Raw genomic sequence first — 25,453 nt, 5'->3', positions numbered from 1 at the left:
CATCTATTAGAGATGCCTATTAGACATCTATTGTAGATCTCTCATAGATGCCTATTAGTTATTTAACCCTTTCAATGCGGCAACGTGAGATGATAATTTTGCTAATTAATAATAATGTTAATTAAGTTTTTTTTTGTACAGTACGATTATTTCTGCATGTTTTAGGCTTAATATGTTACTTTTACTCTTATTGTACACTTTTTTGCTGAAAAATAAATATTTTTTATTTTGACATTTATGGATGTCACCCGCGTCGTAGGATGACTTCTGTGGTATGCAACCCGCATTGCCCAACCCGCTTTTCTATCTCTTGATGGAATTTTTTGTCTAAACTCTAGTCGTTCGACACATTCATCTGCATTATTTATTCGGAATCAAAAGATATTAAGTCCATTTATTTTAAGAGCTTTAAAGCCAAGTAATTTTGTTGGTTTTTATCCACAAATCAATTAGAGTGCTTTTATAAGGATTTCTCTACGTACTACATACGTTTATGAATATTTTTTCGTATTTAATACGCAATAATACAAAAGGAATTGAAAACGTACTATTAGTCATTCTAATTTCGTAATCGAAAAATTTGCTCCCTTACTGTAATCCTTTGGCGCTTTGGGTATAAACAATGGTTTGGTTCAAAAATTTTGAAATCTAAGAAATTCTGTGGTAAAAAGTATTTTATTTTTACAAAAATATCATTAGCAAAAATTTGGCATTTGAAATTTTGAAATCAATCGAAAAAATCATAATTATATGCACAGTGAAAATGAAAAACAATAAAAATCTCGAAATATATACTTCTAATTGGTAATCATTAAAAACATTTATACTCTTTCATGAAATTCTTGGAAGCAAGGGTGCAAGCAAAGTCCAGGCTCACCTTCACAGTCAGGACAGATGTAAATTACTGCTTTTCGCACTCCCTTTGCATAGCACACTCTACATCTTTTTTGAGGTTTTTTACCCTTCGTCCCATCACCAGCTATCGCCGGAAAGTGGGAGAGACCCTTTTTTGGTTGAGGGGATGGGGGCAAGGCACTTATTTTTTAGGACAATAGGGACTCTATTACCTCCATTCTATACTCATACAAGCTCTTTTTGTTGCCACTGAATTTACTGTAGAGTATGTAGCTATTTATCAACATTATTTGGAATAAATGAATGGCAAGTTTTTTGTACCACTTAAGGGACTTGTGCTGGCAGGTGTAGTACGACAGCAACTGGTCACAGTGATCGACACCACCCATAAACTTATTATACTTCACCACTGCTTCCCGTTTACCTCTCCCCGACCTTTCAGTGGGTACGAGGTTACACCCGAACTCAGAGGATATCAGAGACACATCCCTCTTATCCCTCCAGCGGAAGACACAAATCCACTCCTCCCTCCAACGAGCAACAATCTGGTTTTTTGCCAGTTTGTGCCCAAAAACCTCTCTCGGGTTCTCTTTTCTTGCCGCACGGAGGGTCCCTGTGCAGTAAGTTTTGCATTTAATTAGATCCCTAGATAGTGGAACGTTATTATAATAATTATTTAAAAATACACTATGCCTCTTATTTTTAAAGTCTTCCAAAAGTTTGTGCACCACTTTGTCCCCATGTCCACGTCCACCCACATCGCTATCCCCAGAGCCCGCATAAACGATCATACGATGCACTAACCCCGCTGGCTCACAGAGAATGTAAATTTTTATTCCATGTTTGTGCCTTTTCCCCTGCATATACTGCCGGAAATTCAATCGCCCTCGCCAAAGCAGCATTGATTCGTCTATGCATAGTTCTCTTCCAGGGGAAACACAGGAAGCCATTGTTCTATGAAAGCAATTCGTTAGTGGCCTAACTTTATATAGCCGATCAGATGGAACAGGTTCATTTTCATCTGCATTTTTTGCAAAATGAAGGGCTTGCAATATCCCAAGAAAGCGATCCCTTGCCATGGATTGGCGAAATAACTGAAAGCTGAAAAATATCGACTTTTTCTAATAGTCCGATATTCTATTTGTGCGGACCGTCCCCAAGTGAAAGAGCAGGCCCAACCAAACCTCGAACTCCTCTCTGGTCAGTGGCCGCCAGTCTGTTATCCTTGCACGGGGCGATGGATTTCCCAGAAATATGCACTCTGCATTCCTTTCTGTTTCCCTTATGACTAGGTCAAAAAAATCGTCGGTAAACACGAGGGAAAAGTAGTCTTTGGCGGTCGAGCCACTTGGAAGTTTCTTTAGACCAGGGGATCCAACGAAGGAAAGGGTATTCCTATTTGATTAGCTGATTATGGATTAGCGGCCCAAACAGCCTCAGATGTAACGGTACCCCTAGCCGTTTCGGTACCCCTTGCCGCCTCGGTCGTGTAAGATTCACCGCCACTTTCTGAGTCACTTTCTCCTGAGTCAGAACCGTCAGAGTCGATAACAAATGAAGACACGCTAGAAAAATTGTCATCTGAAGAGTCCATGGCGAGAGCACGAATTTCATCCTACCTTAGCATTTTCCTCGGTTGTTTTTTCTTCGAGGCTATTAAATAAAAAGAAAAACAAATATAAAAATAATATTCAAATATAGGAAGATTTTTATGTAAATTAGAGTTAGCAATTACGGATAAGATGTATCACATCAAAAATCCTAATTGCTTTTATTTTACACCCATGGATGAATATGTTTTCTAGGATAATTTTTGCGCACTTAAATTAATTTCCAATACTTTGCCCATCATGCCTTCATTGTACCCACCATGAAATGCCTTGAATAAAAACAATGAATTTCCGAAACGTAGAAAAGATGCTTAATTATAAATAACCTTAGCCTCATGAGATCACAGTTAAAGGTGAGGAAGAGGCCCCGAGCAAAAGAAAGAAAATATGTTTGCATGCATACGAGACTTTATTTGACAACGCATAAAAATTTCCGGGTCTCTGACACTTCATTTTTTAGCAGCAAATCGTCAGGGATTTGTTTGTTCACTTTAGCATGCTCCGATTACCTAATCAAATACTTAAAAAGGTAGTGCGGTACAGCCTAGTGGGTAGATTACCTTTTTCAGTCGATAAATAGTGCATTTGAATGCTATACTTTCCCGGATATCATTGTTTAGCACACACTCAGTTTTGCCAGAAGACAAAATGTCTTCATTAGTTGCCACTGAAAAACCAACTCCAACATTAATATGACCCTTCCAAGGATTCACAGGTGCGGAAAAACCGTTTATGGGAAATAGGACTATTATCACTTTTCCGTAAACCATGTTTGACGGCCTTACATATCCCTACAATTGTAGATTAACAAAAGGTATGCTAAATTATCTTTTGATCGTTAATCGAAGTGCCTTTTTAGTTACTATTCGATTTAATGGTCACCGGCAGTTATAAAACATTATATATTTCTCTAACTGTGTCACCGAGCGACTAATCTATTGTCATATTGAGATAATCCTTGTGAATTTATGCTGTAACTATTTCTGTCAGCAAACATTTTCTCCCTAGATTCCTACTATTTTAGACAAAAACCAAAGAGAGTCACTTTTAACTGTGCAACATTTATACTACACCAGTCTTCAAATAACAAAAAAACGAAAAGTACTCACCCTGAAGCATTTTCTCGTCAAACTTTTTCTCAGAAATGCGTTTGAATCCAAACAAGTCTTTTTGAAAACACTGAACTCCGTTAGTTTCTTCAAACACAGTGGACACATGGTAGCGGGCAGGCCATCTCCCACAGCAATCTGAGTGGTAAATAAAGAAGTTAAACGTCAACAGCATTAGGAATTATCATGGAAAACATAATGAAGAAAGCAGCATTTTAAAGAAAATCGATAGCATGTACCGTGTATATAATAACATGTAACTTACATATAAACCGACTAAATCATGTAGGGCATCCTTCACAGTTATTTTGCACGCTACACTCGAAGAGAATATGTTGTAATAATACTCATGATTCTTCATACAAAGTCTGCAATGGTCAATCTCTGAACTCCTTCCAGAAGAATCCGAGAAAATCCCACTGGTGTGACTCATCTTTTCGCTTCAAAATATCAATCAATATTTAAAACAGGTCTATCGTCAAAGAAATCATCCACTCAGCATTGACAAACATAACAAAATCCCACAAGGAAACTGCATTCACTAGAGTACGTGTGAAAATGAAATACTTTAGAATGCTCAACGAAAGGAATATAAAAGCCAGCAATTAATGAATCGCCTGAAAGATAAACCAGGACGAAATAGAATGCACCGAGAATATTTTCAACAATTTTGGACACGATTACAAATTCCGTGGACACATACACAACAAATATTGATCCACAACATTACTTGTTAATATAAGACAAAACAATCACACCTCAGTATTGAGTCGATGTTTCTAGTTGCAATTTTATCCGCCAATAGCAGACCTATAGTAGAGGCCAAACATACGCGGTTGAAGACAATTTTCTTTCCATTTGATAAAATAAATAGACAATGCATTGTTATTCATCATTTTTATTTCAATTTGTTGTAAAATAACTGTATTTTGTTATTATTAATTCAATAATTTGTCCAGATACGGAATTTAAGGCCAACTTCGGCTTGCACACGCTCATAATCCATTTGCGCTTTTTAAATCTAAAAATTACTTTAAACTTTCTATGGTGTAAAATTAGTCGTTTAAAAATATTCATGAATGATATTTCTCAATAAATCCCAATATTATGCCACTAATCGTTGAAAATACCTCATGTTTCGATTGTAGGCCTGTTGCATACGTTTACTCTAGCGGTTTAATACGCAACTAAAGTTCGGTATCAGAACTAAACCTAGCTTACCTGGTCAGTTACAATATGTCAATAACCTTGAATTCTTGTGAATCGTTTGCTCTTTACTCTGCTGCTATGTGATTTCTTTATGAAATCCGATTTAAATGTGAACTTATTACGCCCTTTTCCTTGATAAGTCTAATGTTTTTGCATTGGTGTACGTCATGGAAATGATCTTAATGTATTAGAAATTTTGAAATCACTGAGTGATACGTCAGATGATTTGTTGGAGTGAACTGGTTTAGTGATTCATTGAGTTATTGCAGTGAAAGCATGAGTATTACCATTGGGGATTTCTCACACTCTTCAGGAAAGTATTCGGAGAGTACCCCGTGCAGACTTTGCATGAAGAAAAATGATTATTGTCACAACATATTCACTTCAATTGTGGCAAGCCAGATAACTGTAAAGGATGCCTTATATGACTTAGTCGACTTAAAAGTAAGTGACGGTTTAATATTTATTGATTTCCTTAGTTCTTTTTTTTATTCCGTTATATGAACTTTCTTTCCACGTCTAAGTCTGACGTCTCTTGCATACGATTGCATTGATTTCTTAGGTTGCTGTGGGAGATGGCCTGCCTTGCACTTTATGTGCACTGTGCTTGGAAAAGCTCATCGAATTCAATGATTTCAGAAATGTTTGTCATAAGTCGGACGCAGAACTGAGAAATGTTTCGTGTATAAATTACTCAAGGGTGAGTGCATCTTTTTTCATTGGAATTCTAGTGTAACTTATAAATAATGTGAAGTCATTCACGTAAGTAGATATTAACTTGTTCGTGTTAGTTCACCGTGTAGCCAAGCCTTAATAGTTTCACGTTCATATCGACGAGATTTAAAACTTTTGTAAGATGTTTGTGGTTGTGGGTTCAACAGGTTAAGACAATAGCGTGAAAAAGTAACTTAATATTGTATTTGATGAATCCAAGACGGGCAAGGTATTAAGATATATGTCTGCATCAAATTAGTATATGCAAAATTTATTAAAAATCACTTTGATTAGGATACAAAAGTTAATGGAGCATTAAATTAATTCATTAGCAATATTAAATGATATGAAAGGACCTCGCCAATGATCGACGGAATAGTGAAATTAGTCCAATTTCACACGTAGTGTTTCCGATTTTATTTATTCAGTGGTGAGGACCGCAGACGTTTTGTCTTTTCTTACAGCTATGTGTTTAAAATTCAATCCAAGCCAAAAAAGTGGGCAATTGGAATTCAGCTATGACCTACCAATTAAGGATATCAATGAATGCGAATAATTTTTGGGATGTGTTTTCGATATCTTTCTCTTACTTTAAACCTCCTGTTTGGATTTAAATTTGAACTCTTGAAGTTTAGGTCATTAATAGAATCGTATTTTTGGACGTTTTTAAAGTTCATTTGCCAGTTTTAAGCTATATTAAACATTAAGAGATGAGAGAAATGCATAAGTTTACAAGTACTAAAGGGTAAATTAGCAACTCAAAAAGTATCCAAGAAAATATTTCAACAAAAAGATTAAAATATCTAAGGCATATTAAGAAAAATGATTTTACACACCATGGCTATTTAGTGTACTTGTCCGTTGTTATGTTAAAATAATATATTTATATGCATTTTTTATATATGTATCATATTTGAGTGATTTGATAACAATATTATTTGCTAAAATTATCTATGTCAGTGGTTCATAAAAATTTTTATCTGCTTCATTACAAAAACCTTTATTCAAATTATTTAATGGTAAATAATATTTTGTTTACATAACAAAGGTGTGGTAAGTGCTACCCTTAGATAGCATATATCAACTTTAACTAGCTTAGGAATTTTTTCTAGGCTTGTTAAAATCCTGAGATTCATTGTAAAATACATGTATTAATAACCGAATAAGAGTTTAGGATTTACATTCCTCTCTCTGTAAAGTGGTAATTTTGTAATTTTTTTCTTAAAGCCTTGTCAAGGGATCACACTTTCCCCGTGCGTGGGGCAAGTGAGTCCCATGGCTGATGTGCAATATATTTCCACATTGCATGGCGCATGGGCTAAGTGCGATTTGCCCAGATATTCAGCTTTACATTACTCTTTATGGTACCAACTTACATTTAACCATTCATGAAAAACTCACCACATCCAATACCTTATCCAAGATATTGGAGTTTTTGTCTAGTACTTGAAAGAGCTTTATTGATTATTATCATAATCATAACTACCATAATTACATTATATTTTTATCTAGGAATAACTTATAGTGCATTTAATATAAAAAAATATATCTACAATTTGAATAAATCAGAACAAAAATAAGTCAATTATCATATCAGCATTGATTTCAATAGTAGGAATTTCTCTAATTGTGGTAATTAATTTATGTTAAGATCTTATGTTAAAAAACAAGTAGCCTTCAAAGCTTCTATCAAAAGTAATAATCTTTTAGGTCTTAGTTTATATAAACAACTTTAGAATTGCAGTTTAATATCATTTCTTTTTACTATAAACCCAATGACTTCCAATACCTTCTCCAAGGTCTTGGAAGTGGCTTTTTTTGCATCCTCTGGTTGATTGTATATTACACTAAGGAATTTTGGTGAAATTGGTTCTACTAATGATGGTTCGAATTGCATACATTAATTTACGCGTGTTACAAATAGCTAATGTGTGTAGAAGCTGAATAATTAATGATAAAATAGCATCAAGTTTTTATATGACAAGATATCCATGTATAAATTAGATTGAAAGGAACAACTCAAACTATTTCTTCAAACTATTAAGCATTGAATATTGATTTGTTCATTTTAAGTTTGGTTTTAACCCGAGAAAGATGGGCAAATGGCTAATTTATCCTCAACAGCCAACGGAAGGCTTAGGTAATATGGTTATGTCTTCCCTAGTTATTTCGCTTGAACCCTCATTCTGTGGATAGGTAAAACTTTTTTCAGTCCCGCAACATGTCCTTGGAAAGCAAACCACAGGATCTCCTGATTCATTGATCTCCAGAATTTTCCCAATATAGTGAGCATCTGACATTTTACCACTGAATATAGCCAGAATCCAATCTCCACTACAATCCTGTATTTTTGGGAGTGCACCAACTATCCCAAGCATATTTCCCTTCGAATACTATCAAAGGAGGGGCTTTGATTTCATTTGCACTTTCCGCCATTAACAATGATGCTCAAACGACCTAATAAACTAATTGAATGAGTCGAGGGAAATGCACTCTTGAAAACGACTCTTGTCTTCACTGGGTACGTAGAAAATGAAGTTTTGTCCAGATTCTATACATACATTCTGGTTTATTATCATCGTGCAACTCATGGATTGTCTTTTGAAACAAATCAGATTGAGCATTTATCACAAAAGGTCAGATTTTTTTTTCCTTGCATACTCTATCCTTTGAGGTTTTTTAATTGAAAATTTGTGCGATGAAATTAGACCAAAAAAGTAATCTTCAGGATGTTTGTCGTCTTTGTAAGGTATTTTATGCTGTTTCTATGAGCATGATCAGCATTCATTTCAAAATCCACTTTTTTAGACGACTATAATCCATATTTATTCATACTAGCACATTTTCTCCCCATTCTTCCAATTATAAATTCGTCAAGTGCCTTCTTTAGGTCATCGTTGCTACTTGGCAGCCCTTTTGTGTTTTTCTCACATAATTGTGTACCTTTTCACCATGCAATATTAATTATTGCTCATATTATGACAGCAACCCCCAAAATATGCACAAAATTATTGAATATATGGTACCAGGTCTTAAACACAGTGAAGGAAATACACACAATATGTCTGCTAAAAATGTAAGCTTGATTTTGGTAGGGCTTCAGGTAAGGTCTCAAGTTTAACTTTGCATAAACAATTTCACCTGAATCGAACTTAGGTTATGACACTTAAAAAGATGCAATTGTTATGGTGAGAGCAAAATGCGAGGTAATTATTTTATGAAAACTAACTAAAGAAAGCTTCTTTATCAAAACAACCATAAAAATAAAAGTTGACATGAGAACTCTCGTTAAACAACCTAGTTCTATAGTCCACAATGATTTGTAATATGTATACAAAAAAAGTTTAACTCAAGAATTGCCACACAGAAACTAAAAATTTAAGCCATACTACAATCATGTAGCCCTGTAAGGAAAGAATGATTGGATATGGTGGGAAATGTGCGACCCCCCATCTAAACTAAATGTAATGATCCGAGTTCTAAAATTTAAAGTAACCAAGAAAACTAATCCATTAAGAACAGAAAACAAGATATTGTTCTTACCTAGCACCTCTGATATGTAGATAATGAAGGAACTGTGGTGTTACCTGACCTCACAACCAACAACAACTACGAGATGAACTGAAGGGTATATTTTCTAAGAGTGTGGAACAAGAATTCGAGGGATAAATATTTCGATGTAGTCGGCTCTGGTTCCATTACAATGTGTGGAATATGTTGTATGACCACCACGTGCCTTGCGAACGGAAATACGATTCTCTTGAGGGAGGTCGCACTTACACCACCTCACCTTACTAGTTATTGTCCAAATAAATGAACCCATGAAATTACACTTGAATGAATGTACACATAAATGTAATTTACCTGTGAAAATTGTCACCCTCAATTTTTATTTTATGTTCTAGCTTGCAACTTCAACAAATGAAGGGAGTTAAGATACTTTGCATGACCTTGATATTCCAGGGGTAACATGAGTTTGCTGTGAATGACACGATTTGAAGGCCTTCTCATGGCCCATGTGATGATATAATAAAGCCATAATAGTATGACCAGAGTTTCACCAAGAATCTTCTTGCCCAATGTTGATTCTAACAGCCATGTAGTTTATGGGTGGTTGATTTGCAGACACGTTTCAATTTTTATTTGATGGCATTGATCAGATTACAAAAATCCTGTTTCATCAAGATTATCAGCATTCCTTATTTGTTGATTTTGAAGTAGGTGAGTGGTTTATCAGTGTTACTCTCTTTTCAGAGTATTGGAGGAGAGGAGGCAGTTCATGACAATTTGAGGTCTTCTACTGAAACTAAGGACTTTGTTCCTGATGCGATTGTAAGCACTTAAGAGAAAGCATGCTCAGTCCAACCAAATGAAATATTCATTCCTGTGCCAGGCATCCAACTGCCCACAGCTGATATGTTGGTGAGTTTTATTCTCATACATGGTAAAACCTGTGTCGGAAGATTCATTATTTTAGCTTTTGTTATATTAATATATCAATTGTATGATGAAAATAGGTTTGCCTAGCATAAGTATATGCATTTCTATGGGGAGTCTTCTTTATCATTTGGATCATAAGTTGTATGATAGAAGGTAAAATGCTTATCCATTTACTCATAATTCAATTTAACCTTTTCCCTACTACACACATATACACATGTGTGGATGTTTCCTGACTCTGGAGACGACAGCCGTATATTTATGTGTGACATTTTCCTGGCCAGGAGAACAAAAGCCGTGTATGCGTTTTCTAGGTCTCCCCCACTTAGGATGGTCGTGGGTTTACATTGTCTTTGTCTCGGGACCGAACCCTCCGGGGTTTAGGAATAAGCCTCAGAATCGGGGAGCATGTACCGGGACCCCTCTTCTTTTATAATCCCTCTTAGCAGTAAGGGACAGGAGTCATACAATTGTTTATCCAGTCAGTTTTCCAAATAAATATTTGTTCATTTCTCAAGAAAAATAGACTAAGAATTGAATTCTTAGTCTTTTGATCAGCATTTACAATTTTTAAACGAAATTCTACGATAAATATTAACTTAAATCTCGAGTTATGTACAAACATAAACATGGAAATTGTTGTTGCATTAAATGCTTTAATATTGACCATAGAACTTTGCTTAAATTTTGACAATGCTCAGGAAAAATTGAGGAATTCAATTCAAAGTCTGCAATTTACGTGCAAGCAACAATTATCTGTTCTCTAAATAAGTATAAGCAATACATAAGTTGACCGCAAAAAAATGCTGCAGGTGTGGTCGTAAACCCGGAAAGGAGGGAGCACAACTACCCTCGGAGTCTGAGATAATGCAGAGTTCCAGCGAGGTGGGGTCGAAAAAGGTTCCACAAGATCCTTCTTAACGAATGTCCTCCAAAAATGCTCCGTACCAGGAGAAAGAAGAGTCTCCTGTGACTCAGTACAGCAGTCATTCTAAGACAAAAACTCTGCTGTCTCGAAAGGGTTAAGTTGTACGATACGGCCAATGTTAAATGACCTTGGTTTAAAATATAAGCGGGTCTCAAGTGAACTCTCGAGCGATGAAACTCATTATTAGCCGATTAAACATGAAGTGTGTCTCATTGATCCTGAAAGGGACTGGCGGGTCGTAAAAGAAACCATTAGGTGGTCCTCTTTGGGACTGCAAGGATGATAAAGGTTATTTTATGTGCATTGCTGTGAAATAGCCACAGTAAATTAATCCTATGGTGCACAGAATTAAAATTATACTGTCTGAAATGCATCTCTCACATACCATGGCACTTTTTGGGACGATATCTGGAGTGTTCAGTGAGAGTGACTGTTACAGTTACAAATATTAGATGGAAAAAATTATTTGTGGGAGACCATGATTTCCTTTTAAGAAGGAGAGTATTTCGTGAGGCTCTCAACTGGTTGGGGGTTCATTAAGGTCTTATCTCCTGCGTGTTGCTATCCTTGATGAACCATGGGCGCCTAACACATAGTACCATGAGCTTTGGTAATATTGCCCTGGGAATCTGCATTGTGATCCGCACTGTCAGCCAGCTATGGTTTCATTTGCAGCAGTCCAAGGGGATTTTTTCGCATTGAAATTCATGTGTTTTTCATATGTAATGGGAGCTAAAACTCGATGACACAAATGTTTCTGTGAGCATTTCCTGATTTGCTTATATGAAGGAAAAAAATAGCATTTGGTTTATCAAATGTAAAAGTTGCATTAAGCTTCTCTGTAGAAGACAATTGCATATAGATTTGTTGAAATTCTGTCCATCAACTACACAAAATTTGTGCACAGGTAATTGGGAGTTCATTCTGTTACAAATATCAGGAGTGAATGGAACTCTCTGCTCTCATTTCCATGCTGCAGGCATTTCTGTGAACCGTTTACAATGCACATGAAATGACACCATCAGTCAACCTTGTACGCAATGGAATTGGGCCCCTTTTATGTTGTCCTTTTGCCAATAGTACTGAATATACTGTTACCTATCATCCATGCCTCATTCTCAATCTTAGAGAGGAGGACCGTAGTAAGATAATAGTGGAACAGGGGGAGCTGGCAACCACTTCCGTTGAAACATGTGCCAATCATATGCATCAAGTGAGTTAAGAATCTTTATTCTCCAACGAGCTCCAGAAGAGAAATTAAGCACCTCCTCTTAGAAATAAAATGCTATAAAACTCTATTTAGTGGTTATGTATAGTTATATACTCACTTTAATATAAATATTTTCATTCACGTCATGCCGCATGCCGAAACTGAAACGAATTATTCTGTTAATATATATTTCCGCGTATTTTAATCGCATTTATCACGTATGGTTTTTTTCGACCGATTCCTAAAAGAAAAGTTCATACAAACCTCTGGATTTTAGGTCCCGTGAACTTCGTAATAACGCGTCTACTGCATCAAAATTTTGCGTAGATCCGATTATTGAAAAGCTCATTCTTTATGTGACTTTCATTGCTTCAGGAGAGAGAAGTCGCATGATCCATTCATGTCAATTCTCCAAACCCTTAACCCTTAAATTAATAACCCCGCGTTTCTCGCACAAGATTCCGAATTGAGGTTAGTCAAGTGGGGTGCTCCTGACACCGCATAGAACATTAAAAAAATGGGTCAGACTATTTTATTTAAAAAAAACAGGGCACTCGTGGGACTGGCCGACAGAAGTGAAAACTGAAATAATTATAATCCATTTATTTTTTATATAGATTTAATATTATTTAAGAACTAATTTATCCAGTTACGTTAATAACCCAGCGTTACTCACGCGAGATTCCCCTTCAAGGTTACTCGAGTGGGGTGCTCCTGACACCACATAGAACATTAAAAAAAATGGGTTGGACAATATTTTAATTGAAAAAATTACCAGGATTTATGTTATAAATATAGCATCAATGAACCTATAATGGGTCATCCCATAAAAGAATAAACAATTTAATTATGGTTATTATCAGTGCCCAAATACAATACAATAAAGGTGAGCAAATGGAATTAGATTATCTAGTGAAGGAATCCAATAGAAGGGAAAAATTTAACTTTGAGTTTATTATTTAATCATCTGAAAGCACTTATTATGATTTAAATCAATTTTTACTTGCAGTTTTAAATTGAAGGTATAGTGTCATCCTCACGGCAGACATGACTCTCATTTTCACAGGAAAGCGATGCTCGATTATAGTGTTGACATGTCGAAACAATGGCCACCCTGACCCGGTGTTCCATCTGAGAAATTTTTGTTCACACTTCCAATTCGTGCCTGATAATATTTGGATTATCCTGAGATTATACTTGGGGGTGGTGTTTTACCCAAAATTTATAGCCTAATCCTCATCTGTCTCCTTTAAAATTTACTTCCTTAGAATCTTCAATATGCACTGTAAATAATGTTATCATGGCATTAGCACGGTAGTCCTTTTTTGCCGTGTGTTGACTCATATTTCCGTAACTTATCAAAGTTTCGTAGTCTAGGTTCCTAATGAAGATAAAAAACACATTGATATTTTTATCCTTTATTTTCCTCGTCAGTGATCCGTAGAATTTTTCTTACAGTCCTTGGAAATATAAAACATATTGCTCACGCACATCCAATTATTGCACAAGCAATAGAACAATTTTGTTTTAATGTCTTTATTCTGTGAACGTACAATACATCTACTACTTCTTTCTTTTCTTTGCTTTGTACCACTTTCACATGTTGATAAATAAGCAAAATAAGCTGTCTTTCTTTTCAGTTCATTTGAGATCATTTTATTTCCGATCTTCTCCTTATAAATGACTGCCAACTCCCTCAAAAATTTTTGCAGGAATTTTGATGTATACATCTTGCTTCCAAGATTTATGTTATTGTACAGGTCCCAACGATCGTGTGTCTTTTTTGACCTCTAATTTTAGTAACTTCCACTGCAGCAATATTCGTGAAAATTGGCATACTTATGGGGAAAGGTCCTAAGTTTTGTTGAATGCAATCAAAATTTTAGAATTTTGATCTTTGACCTCACAATGTGGGCGCAAACCAAAATTTTCAATGCTAAAAAAATTGAGATAGAAAAAAGTCTGAATTTCATTGATCAGAATGTCTGTTCTTGGGTTTTCGAACAGGAGGAAACTGAAAAGAACATTTTTGTTCACGAAACTTAAACTGTTGACCAAGCAGGTCACAGTTAAGGACATAAGGGTGGCCAAAAGAATAGCATACAATCAAAGGTGTCGATCCATGGGTTTTGAAGGGTGCCCAAGTCATTGGTATTGTCCAAATACTCGTCTTATCTAGTATTTGACCTCCAAGGCTAATACTGAGGTCGAAGGTCATAGAGGTAAATTTCAGGCCATCGTGACAACCAACGTGTTGAACCACAGGTTTTAAAGGGTGCTTAATTCATTTTTGCAGTTCATTTATCAGTATTGTTGATATTTTGACCTCAGGAGGTCACAATGGGGGTCAATGGTCTTAGAGGTAAACGTCGGGCCATCGTGACAACCAGCGTGTCGAACAATGGGTTTTTAAGGGTGCTTACGACAGTTTTGCAGTTCATTTATCAGTATTGTTGATTTTTTGACCTCCATAGGTCATAATGGGAGTCAAAGGTCATAAAGGCATGATTTGATGTATCGAGAAAACTAATGTCCCCAACCAAATGGTGACCAAGTGAGTGAATAGTGCTCATTTTGTCAAGTCGTTAACCTCCTGAGTTCATAAGGTGGCCAACATTCACTGAGGTTTGCACAAAAATATCCAGGGAATTAACCCGCTAGCCGGAAGGTTTTCAAGGTTCCCCCAAGACAATGGAGTGCTAAACATCATGCTAAATTAAAGGTTTTAAATGTATTCTAAAGGGTTCCCATTTCAATGTTACTAAATTAGTGATTAAGAAGGGAATGGTGGGTTGATTTGAGCAAATTCCAAACTTAACTGTGCGTTAAAATGAAAGTAAAATTTTGGTTTATATTAATGAGAAAGTCAAATTCATATGTATAAATAATAATAAAAATAAATATAAAGTACCCATTATTCAATGTGCCCTCCCTCCCATGCCAGGCATAATTGAATTCACTTGACAAATGATCCAGTAAAAACGTCCTCAAACATAAGCAGGGTCATAAACTCTGCACATCTTATTCTCTCTCTTTTCTGTTCTTCAACATTATTAAATGTTTTTTAATACACTAACTGCTTTAAAAATCCCCATAAAAAGAAATCGCACGGAGTGAGGTTGGGGTTTCTTGGTGGCCACTCAACTTCTGTGCCCATGGACACCAGCCGATTTCCAATCTTCTCTTTCAGCACATTGAGGACTGCCTTAAACCTGTGTGCAAGAGCTCCATCCTGCTGCAACCATTCTTCCTCAGCATTGCCTGATAGGTGTCTGTCCTCACGTTCTTTTCGAAAAAGTATGGCCCAAAAACATGGCCAGCTGTAATGGCCATGAACACCATTACACCATTTCAGCTTAATGACCCCTCACGCTGTGCCTTGGGATTACTTGTCACCCAATATCGTGTGTGTGTTGGAAAGACAGCAGCATTTTAAAAAAATATTGCTTCGTCCAAAAGCATAAGCTGAAACATTAAGGCAGTGGATGAATTTCATTTTTAATTTAGATACATCATACAAGTTGATATAATATTATCAAAAGACTTTAAGAACAAAGAAAAATAATATGAAACAACAGAATGAATAAGATACTAACCTGAAATGTGATCAAAGGGTTTTCATGAAGCTTGTCAATCATCCAGTTTCTGAAATGGGTTCGATAGCCATGATCTCCCTCACGCAGCTCCTGCACCATTCTCACTTTATAAGACCTCAAGTTTAGAATTTTTAAAGGGTGTTGTAACATAGATCTTGAAATGTGCAATGAAAGTGCACGATGGTGGATGGATCTTGATGGCTGAAGACTGAAGCCACAGCTGTGTTTCTAAGCTTTGGTAGCATTGTTGGGTGTCCTTTACGATTCCTCATCTTAAGATGTTCCATGCTGAAACAATTTCCCTTCCTAAATTTTTCATATAACCTGTGGTCCCCTGTTCTTCTAAGGCAAACGCCAATGCTCAAAGAAAATTTTACGATTCGTTTTCATGGCTGACTTTCCGTTTGATATGTAAGTCTCGATTATATCCGCCCCGATTGCGGGAGTAGGGCTCTTCATGGTGGTTCTTTCCACTATGACTAACGACGAACTAATGCCAAAGAGACATGCAGCTGAAGAGTTTCCCAAATGGGTAACATTGTTGCTGAGGTATGGGTGCCTGCATGAAAATACTGGAAAAAGGCATCAAACAGTTTTTGAGGTATACAATAAGGTTAATGTGTAACTTATGTAGGGTAATGATATGTGGACAGCACTATACCTAAGAACAACTTTTGAAACCTTTTGTCTGTCATGGTAGTTGTCCTGATATTCCCGCAAACGATTCTGTAACATTTGATCCCTACGTATTCATCGGAGGTAAAAAACTAACAAGAGTGATATGTTTATTGCTCCACTGTCTTGGGCATCCTTGAAAAACTTCTTGAGTTATATGTGACTTATTTCAAATTGAAGTAAGTAGTTTTCTTGTTTATTTCTATAATGCATTTAGAATTATGGTAATTGTTGAGGTGTAATTGTGAGACAGAACTTGAGATATTGTTGCTGTGGGGCCCTGAACTTAAAGGTTTTTTTTTTTTCTTCTGCTCTAATCAAGCCATACTTTGACTATCGATTGACTTTCATGACTCGGCATCATTGTTCAATGATCGCAATTTCGACTGAGGAGAATTTGAAGAAATGATTTCATTGGACCTATTATTAGTATGAAAAATTTCCCTCCTCTTGATTTGTAGGTTGTGCAGTCACATGGCTTCCCGAGATGCGTCTGTTCTGTCTGTCTGGACAAGCTGAGGTAAAACAGTATCTATGAGGACTTCTGTGTTTTCAGAATCCAGTGTCTTGAGTAACGCTCCACCTTCCAGCTATAGTTATGATTGGAGGGTAAAGGCCACGGAAAAACAGCTGTTTGATGCTGGAGTTGAGCAAGATCCTCTGGTTAGTGAGTTATTGATTATGGCAAACTCCATGTTGAAGATGGCATACTTAACTCTTTCTGCCAAAGAAAAATGTTTTCCATTCTACACATAGCATTAGAATATTTTTAATCTCTCTCTATTGAGGTGTAATTTTGAGAGGAGTACACTTCTCTTGTGTTTGCTTCCCTCTGATTTGGGACTCAACTCAATGGGGTGCCAGGCTATTACCCCAGGTACTGTACTAGACCCACTTGCCCATGAGTTCACCATCAAATTATTGTATTACTAGGTACTGTTTTTAATAGAAATATTATTTACGACTCACAATAATTTATACTTATGTTAAAATAAGTTACATGTTCAATTCCCTTTTGAATTTGAAATGGGTAAGGGAAATTTGGTTACTGTGCGGTAATAACAGCGTGTGCAAAAAACAATCTCTTGGCCAGGAATTAAAAAAGGACTTCCAGTGTCCAGACGGAAGAAGGTCATAAAGGCATAACCATATTAAAAGTGGCTTTGGTATTCAGTGTCTGGGCATGAGCGCAGTTGGGTTGGGCCTTCCTGAATTTTGCAAACAATAGGCGATATCATTACAGATATCACTTTCATCGCTGCGTTTACATTCACAGCATCTGTCGCGTATGTTAATTTTTAGTTGATGTATGGCTGGTGATTGTTTTATTGTTGGCTTATTAACAGACTGTCAATTTGGTGACATTGAGACCGTGAAAACCTGGAAAAAACGGTGAACTTCAGTATGTAGGCATAGTGGCAACCCTAAAATCTCCTTCAAATCACAGGTCGAAAGTCATTGTTTTTGCATTTAATAAGTGTAAAGGATTCATTTGTCTAAATAATGCAAGGTGAAGCCACTGGTTTCAGAAAAACTCAATATTTTCGTAACATGCAGCCTTATGGTAAATTGACGAAGCTGGGCAGGACATGATGGCTAAATGCTCAAAGAGTACCGTTAGGCATGGCTTCACATCTGAGGGCTTATGCCCTCTCCAGGAACCCCCATGTAAAATGGGGAAAGCTAGGAAACGTAATTATTTGGCATTCATTTATTTGCATAAGAAATGCTGTGAAGAAAACATGAGGCTTACGTCTCCCGGGTCAAGAAATGTCCACACATATATTGTTGTCTTTAGTTGAGAAAGGGTTAAATGCACTGAAAGCGATATCTTTTTATTATATTGAATTAGTCACACAAATTTGTTGTTTACTTTCAATTATGTAAAGGTGCTTTGCGCAAACAATGTAACTTAACCTTATTTATGTACTTACTATAATAGTTCTGTTTTGCATGGATTTTATTTTAATTTTTAAATTAGCAATGTGTTCAATGAATTGCCATTTTGCTATTCCATGTTTCCTTCCTGTGATTTAAATATTTCCTCAATTTGTCACTCAATATGAAGTATGGGCATATTATTGGATTCCTTGATTTTTAAATACATTTTACGCATGTTCACTGTGTTCATTTTACATTGTCACCATAGGTGTATTCAAATTGATCATTTTGTCATCAATGTGTTTGTGGCATTGGAAATAATGTAGAAGTCACTAACATTTTTTTCCCGGTTGCCTGTTTGAACTTAAGAGTAGCTAATTATGCCAATCGGGAGATGAGAGGGAGAGGTCCTCCTGATTTTCAACCGAGTGCATTGTTGGTGTGTTTTTTATGAGGCATGGAAGGAGGAGTTGTTTGGCTGATCTTCACCCTGCCTATCTTGGCCACACTTGCCTTTTGATAGTCAATCGCTAGTGTTCCACATGTGATTGATTTGGATTCTCCATGGATAGACCCGAGATTTACGGGCACATAATGGTGAGAGACAGCCATTTTGTGTGGTTGGTGTCTCTTCTGTGGTACCACCTTGAGAGAGGCAGGGGAAGTTTTTCTCTTTGCAATGAATCTTTAATGCATTTAATTTTCTGTACTAAATGCTTCCTTTGCTCATAGGTTATCCAGCTGCCATTGGACTTTGCGTATCCGGCCAGAGCATGACGGAATTGCAGAGAGTTTTGCTGGATGTTGGATGCTTTTATTCTCCAATGATATTATCAATAGGATCCAATGACTTGGGGAGGAATGTTAGATTTCATCATCTGATGAGTAATTTCCAGTTCTCAGGTACACAACAAAGGCAGTGTTCACAATATTTTTGAAACTTTTTTACCATTAAATGAACTGCTGATTTCCTTCGAATCTAGAGGAAATATTTTGGCATCAATGTGTTCGTTGTATTTGGAATCAAAATCATTTTGACTAATTTCATTTTGATACATTGATTCAGGAATACAATATATTCATTTATTCAGCCATGTAAGGGTGCTTCAAAAATTGCGTCACTAAGCGACCTGTACACCATAACTATTATTTTCATAGCAATTGTAATAGCTTATATTTAAAGGATTTTATTTTCCTACCATAACACATCGTTATACCAATTAAGCATTTACATTTCCTTATGTGGTTATTTAAACTCAGGATGTGATGGATATTACTGTACATTACGATTCTGAAAAACATTTTCCATCTCCACGGTGTTTCATTTTTGGTCAATGTCACCATAGCTGTTTCCTTATCAAACGCAGTGAAAACATTTAGGCTTTACTAAATAAGTGGCGTTGAAAATATTGTAGAAGTCACTAAATTATAATTTAAAATGCACTCTGACAGCAGTTAAATTAAAACCATTGTAGCATATGAAGCCGCTCTCGATTTCAATAGCTGGTGTGTGAGAAGAAGAAGTTTTTAATTGTTGAATAAATGCATTGTAATACTGTTTTTTTGTTGTTCGTGGAGAGGGGTGTTGATTAGCTGAGCTTACCTCCAGTAATTGTTAATGCACTTTCATTTTCCCTGTCAAAGCCTTACATACCTGTAACAGTTTGTCCTGCAATCTTCTTGAGATGCTATTTTCAATTCCTTCCCAGAGATTTCACTATATTTTATTGTTTGCTGATAATCAATTGTCCACTGCCAAGTTTAACGTCCATCTTGACAACTCACCATGTCATCTCCACAGCCGGGCCCATCGGTTACGAGTAAATTCTTCTGTTAACTGATAAGCTTGGTTGTTTTTGCATTTAAAGTCATGTGTGTGCACGAAACGCGAGTGTTACGTGATCATGTGTTTATTGGTATAAGTGCTATAGTGGGAACGGATATTTAACAAACTGAACAACATTACAAAATAGATTTATTTTAGTTTAATAGCGGCAATTCATTTGCCTTCATGAGAGGCACCTTGCATGATATATTAATGCATTAGCTCCAAAAAGAAGGTTCTTTGGAGTATGCTATTGTAGAATTTATTCACATCATATCAACTTACCATGATCCCTTGTATGAGTTATTTGATATCATTTTCGCATTAGTTGAAATTCGTGGCAGTACTGTATGGCTGGTGGGGAATGTTTTGTTCAGGACTATGAATCACTAGTACTTAATGCATGTATTAAAAAAATTAAAAGCCATAACAGCAAGAAACATATTTTTTTTTATTTTAGCTTAGCAAATATACCATTACATGACATGCTGCCAGTGTGTGCTCTAATAAGAAGCATATTGCATCATGTATCAATGCATGGGCTCTTGAAGGAGGTTTGTAGAAGTACACTTGTATAGCCTATCTACCCATTCCAGCAATTTTTTAAACAGGAATGTGGAGCTCTGTTGTCCCATGGAGGGGTGGAAGATTCTCATTCAATCTTTGATTTCAGGTTTCTGTGTTATCGTGAATGTTAACGGGAAAAGTATTTTTTTAGGGGAATGGGGCCTTTTTAGAAGGGGTCTTGAGTTATGGTGACATTAGGGCATCCATGATTGGGGATCCTGCCAGTTGGTGGAACTGAAGGGATCTTCTGGCATGTACCCAGTTCAATTGGATTTTTAAATATAATGCACTCATGTTCTAAAGCCTCAAGTGGTAAATTCATCTCCTTATTTTTAACTCTAATATGTTTACGTGTTGTGTGCGTAACCCACCAAATTTTTTTATCAAATGAATACATTTTTGTTGAATTTTATGCATTTGTTTTTTCATGACTAGTTGATAATTCATTGCATTGTCTCTCACTTAAGTGGGGATAGTCTTTTTTAATATTTCTCTGTTTTAATTCATCAATAATGTATGCATGGTAGTAAGGTACTATGTACATAAAAATTGAATCTCTATGTCAGCACATTTCATTCTCCATCCTGAAGCTGCCCGAATTCCACCAACCATCTTGTAGATGAAATGATTCTCTCAGCGATGACTTCATATTCTAAGGTGGTATTTTTTTTTGCAAGTCACCATTTTCATCTGCAAATATGCATATCCTGCAGCACAACATGGTGCTTTAGAGATTTACTTTGGTTAATAGTTTTTTGGCAGCTGCATTGGTGTACCACGGCTTTGGTCATAAGTAGTATGTTCTCGTTTTCTGCAATGCTCCACAAATGTACTGGAGAATACATATATGGTATATACTGAAGTGGTGTTGCTCTATTGGAATTTGACCTATGTAACCTCTGGTATAATCTCTACCCTCAGTAAGCCTGAACAGTCTCTTGTTCATCCACTTCCCTTCCTACTGCTCCCATTAATAAGAGGCTGCAAAATGCTGTAACATCTCTAGGCAATGGCTAGAAGTGGTTAGTGGTTGTGTTGTCTCATCAGTTCCAGCTGTGGAATTGCCTCAAGGGTCTTAACTATTTAGAACTATGGTATACCCACATTATAAAATATTAAATTCCCTAATATGATTAATAGGTATTATTATCTTAATCATCATTCCCAATACATATAATTTAATGCTGCAGTTTTTAAGTTTATCCAGTCTGTTTTTTCTAATTATGCTCATGTAGGTATTCTTTACTTGAATGTTCCAGATGAATTTCTTAAGATATGTAAAGGGCAGAGCAGAGGCGAACTAGGACAACAGGAAATCTCTTCCCTCTGTCTATCCAAACAACATTTGGATACTCTGAAGAGAGCCATGCCTCAAGAGTCCCAGAGGCTCAGCTCAAGGCTGTGAAGTGATGTATGGATGTTAACCCAGAAGTACCTAAGTATGAGACATTCATCTTAATCCTGGCACTGAAGTGACTGGATTTAATGGCAAGAAAGAAGTCCGGATATGCCCTGCACACAACTAAGCATCAAGAGGTGAAACCCATGGTGTCCACCTGTGCATTTCACTGTTAAAGTATCTTACCTAACAAATCTCACCTCGGGAATAGGAAAGCAACAAATGAAATAGCTGTTGAAAGAAATAAAGTGGCCTGAATTTGAACTACTTTACCCAAATCACTAAAAAATGTGAAACAACCATTGGTAAATGTTGCTGACAAAATTTCGATTGATTATGGTAAATAAATATAAATCTCTCCGTTGTTTCTGCTCATGCAAAAGAATTTTACTAACCTTAAATTGCTTGTAACTGTGTTGTAATATTTACATGTATGTCAACTACTTGATTTTACTTGATGACTTTTACCAAAGTAACCTTCAGTAAGTATTACCACAGAAATTTCAAGGTATACAGTTAAGAATTTTATTAATTTGTAGAATGTCATTTAAATAAGGTTGTTGATGTGATCATGTCATGGTCTTCGATTGTGAAAGTGTGTATTCTCTATACTTGACCACAGTGAGCCATCAAGTGACTTTCCTTAAATCGTTAATTTTTGTACAATCTGTCTGTACTGGAATACAGTAAATGTACCTCTACATTGCAGTCACACTTCTCCTAACTCTGGAAGAGAATATATGCAATTCATGTCCAACGTTACTTTCAGTTGTACTAAAAATGCTGATTGTGAATTAGCAACTTCACATTATATTTTCTTCAAAGTTTCACAATCAAAGACCTAGGCTGCTTCTACATTATTCTTAAAAAAATATTCATTGTAACAAGTGTTTTATAGTAGATGTTTAGGAATAAATTCCCTGCGGAGAGGGGATTCGAGAATACCTCCGCAGTATCCCTGCTTGTCGTAAGAGGCGACTAAAAGGGTTGGTGTCCCAATAACTATGAAAGCTATGGTTCCTTAGTAATAAAAATTGGAAAAAATAAGTTATTCCATCCTGAAGGTATTACAAGAATGTAATTTACAGGTCGGATTAAAACTAAAAGAAGGCATCCTACACACATAAAAAAACTTCGACAATAGGAATGACAATAGCTGGCATTTAAATACAGACATTGTTGGAGTGCTTTTAGATGCACCGGAAGGGCATTGCGCAATTTAATACACTACTCTGGGTCCCTCCTAGAAGAAACTTCACAATTTTTTTGAAGATATGGATCAGTTACCTGTCTAGTTCTTGGTAGCACATGTTTTTCAGAAACAAAGATAAATTTTCCCTTGTAAAAACCCATGCACATAAAATATAAATACATGGTACAATAAACAATTCTTAACTTTTTAAAAAGTGGACGACCATGGCTCCTGAACTTATCATAATGCATAGATCTTACTATCTTCTTTTGAATTTTAAAAGTAAAAAAAATGAAATGGATCATTGTCATGGAAACAGGAAATGCAAGAAAAGAGTTAACGAAATAACTCACTGCTAACATGCAGTGTGGAACTGAATTACAATATGAAGAGATAGTATATACTTGAGTAAGCCAGGTCCTTGTGTATCTCAAGCACCCCACATTTTTTTGTGCTGGCTCATGAGGAAGTAAATAATGAAAACAAATACTAAATATTTACCTCTTAATGTTGTGTTACTTTGTGATGGCATGAATGTATAATCTATTCGTCAAAATTATTTTCTAAAGTTTAGTGTTCCTGCATATCTTTGTCATGAATTTATTGCCTTATGCATCCATATCGCCATCCTGATATCCAACCACAGAAGTTCAGACCTGTTCGCAATTTCAATTCATTATTTTTCAATTACGGAAGTCCTTCGGCAAATTAAATGAAAACAGATTGCTCTTCATACCTTCTAGATGCCTGAAAGCAGTAGTTAGGTGTGTTTTATGAGCTGAAGATGTGGGCAGTTGCAAAATCTGAACATCTTGGTATCAAATGGGAAAACTCAAGGTGATAGCATTTTTTATATTATGAAATCAAATATCATCCCTCTTGAGGAAATAAAACAAAAAATCACCGATTCATCTATACCATAACAGTTATTTTTTATTTTTGTTGCTATCGCCTAGATCTGAGAAAAATCACTTTCTCTGTCCCACACCTCACTGTCTTTGTTGCAGTGCAGTTCATTCGCAATGCAACAATATTTAAGCCTTATCAATGCCATCACTAATTCAGAATTCATCGTGGGCAGTTGTAAGATATTATAGTGATGAAGGTGAATATTCTTGGTTAAGTGGAGTGCTGATGGTGGTTGAACTTTGTGGAGGGAATATGCATTATATGCGATGCGTGACACAATTTAGTTAAATGATTGGATCCAGTGCTTTGAAGATGTGTCTTCTAGGCTGTGTCGTGGATGCTGTAGTACTGGTTGAACTACTATTACAACTTAGTGGCACAGCAATGGAATATACCATGTAATGGTTGAATTTTTAATTAAATAGCTATTGGGTTTACCCTGCTTCTCTTACCCTTCTATAGGAACATCAGCGTTTTACACTGCTCTAACTTGTGAAAAAACAATTTGGTAGTCAGTATGCCACTTTGTGAAAGAATTTTGACATTGGATTGCGAATAAGCATACATGATACACAATACATACATGAAAGCACAATAGACTTAGTTCCGAATGTTGCCAAATCTTGTTCGTTCTCATTCGGAATGCATTCCCTGGGAATGGGGGACTAGAGAGTCCAACAGTATCCCTGCTTGTCGCAGAAGGCGACTAAAAGGATGACAGTGCAACAAAGAGATGGCCAACTCGATGTCTTTCTCTGAGGCATCCTTTAATATTTGGTTCCTATATACAGCCTCCGCAATGAATGTACAGAGTGATAACTTGATTTGATACACGGAGTGACTGCTGAAGTGAATACTCACAATTAACGAAAAATCATCGTGTGATTCATGAGTAAATCATATTGGAATAATCCACGGAGGACTGAATTTGTGTCGTAGCAAAACGGCGCAAAACAAAGCAGAGGTACCTACACTCACCAGGTCATCAGTAGCCAATGGGTCTGAGGCATGATTTGTTATTCCAGCTGGATCTGACGTGTAGAGCACAGGATAATTACCTTCACAGATAATTATCTTCATTCTCCTCTTTCAGAGTAAACAAGAAGGCTATGCTGAGTGCCAATCAAAAAAGGTCAAATAATAACAAAACATAATAATAATAATGCAAATGCATATAAATAATTACATTAAACTTCTTCTTTCACATTTGATTTATTTCTTTTACCTGGCCCATGTGAGGCCACAATCCGGCCCCCTCTTCCTCTGGACCAGGACACGTGAGAGCTAAAAGCATGTTGGCACAAGATTTTCGCGACTAACTACTATAAAATGGC

The 25,453-nt window shown here is 36.2% G+C and overlaps 1 protein-coding gene and 1 long non-coding RNA gene across 2 annotated transcripts in view; both read left to right on the top strand.

The window, feature by feature from the left end:
* Window positions 1-25,453, top strand: part of LOC124173296 — a 158,312-nt gene that overhangs the window by 48,633 nt on the left and 84,226 nt on the right. The gene's annotated exons all lie outside the window — the stretch shown is intronic.
* On the top strand, window positions 5,194-24,041 carry LOC124173159. The gene is made up of 5 exons (XR_006868409.1): window positions 5,194-5,227; window positions 5,346-5,483; window positions 9,752-9,919; window positions 18,960-19,130; window positions 21,879-24,041. It is a non-coding gene; the product is annotated as an uncharacterized LOC124173159 (long non-coding RNA).

Source organism: Ischnura elegans (assembly GCF_921293095.1).
Source record: "Ischnura elegans chromosome 13 unlocalized genomic scaffold, ioIscEleg1.1 SUPER_13_unloc_4, whole genome shotgun sequence".
In the NCBI taxonomy this organism is placed as follows: domain Eukaryota; kingdom Metazoa; phylum Arthropoda; class Insecta; order Odonata; family Coenagrionidae; genus Ischnura; species Ischnura elegans.
This window is presented reverse-complemented; position numbering and strand designations above follow the sequence as displayed.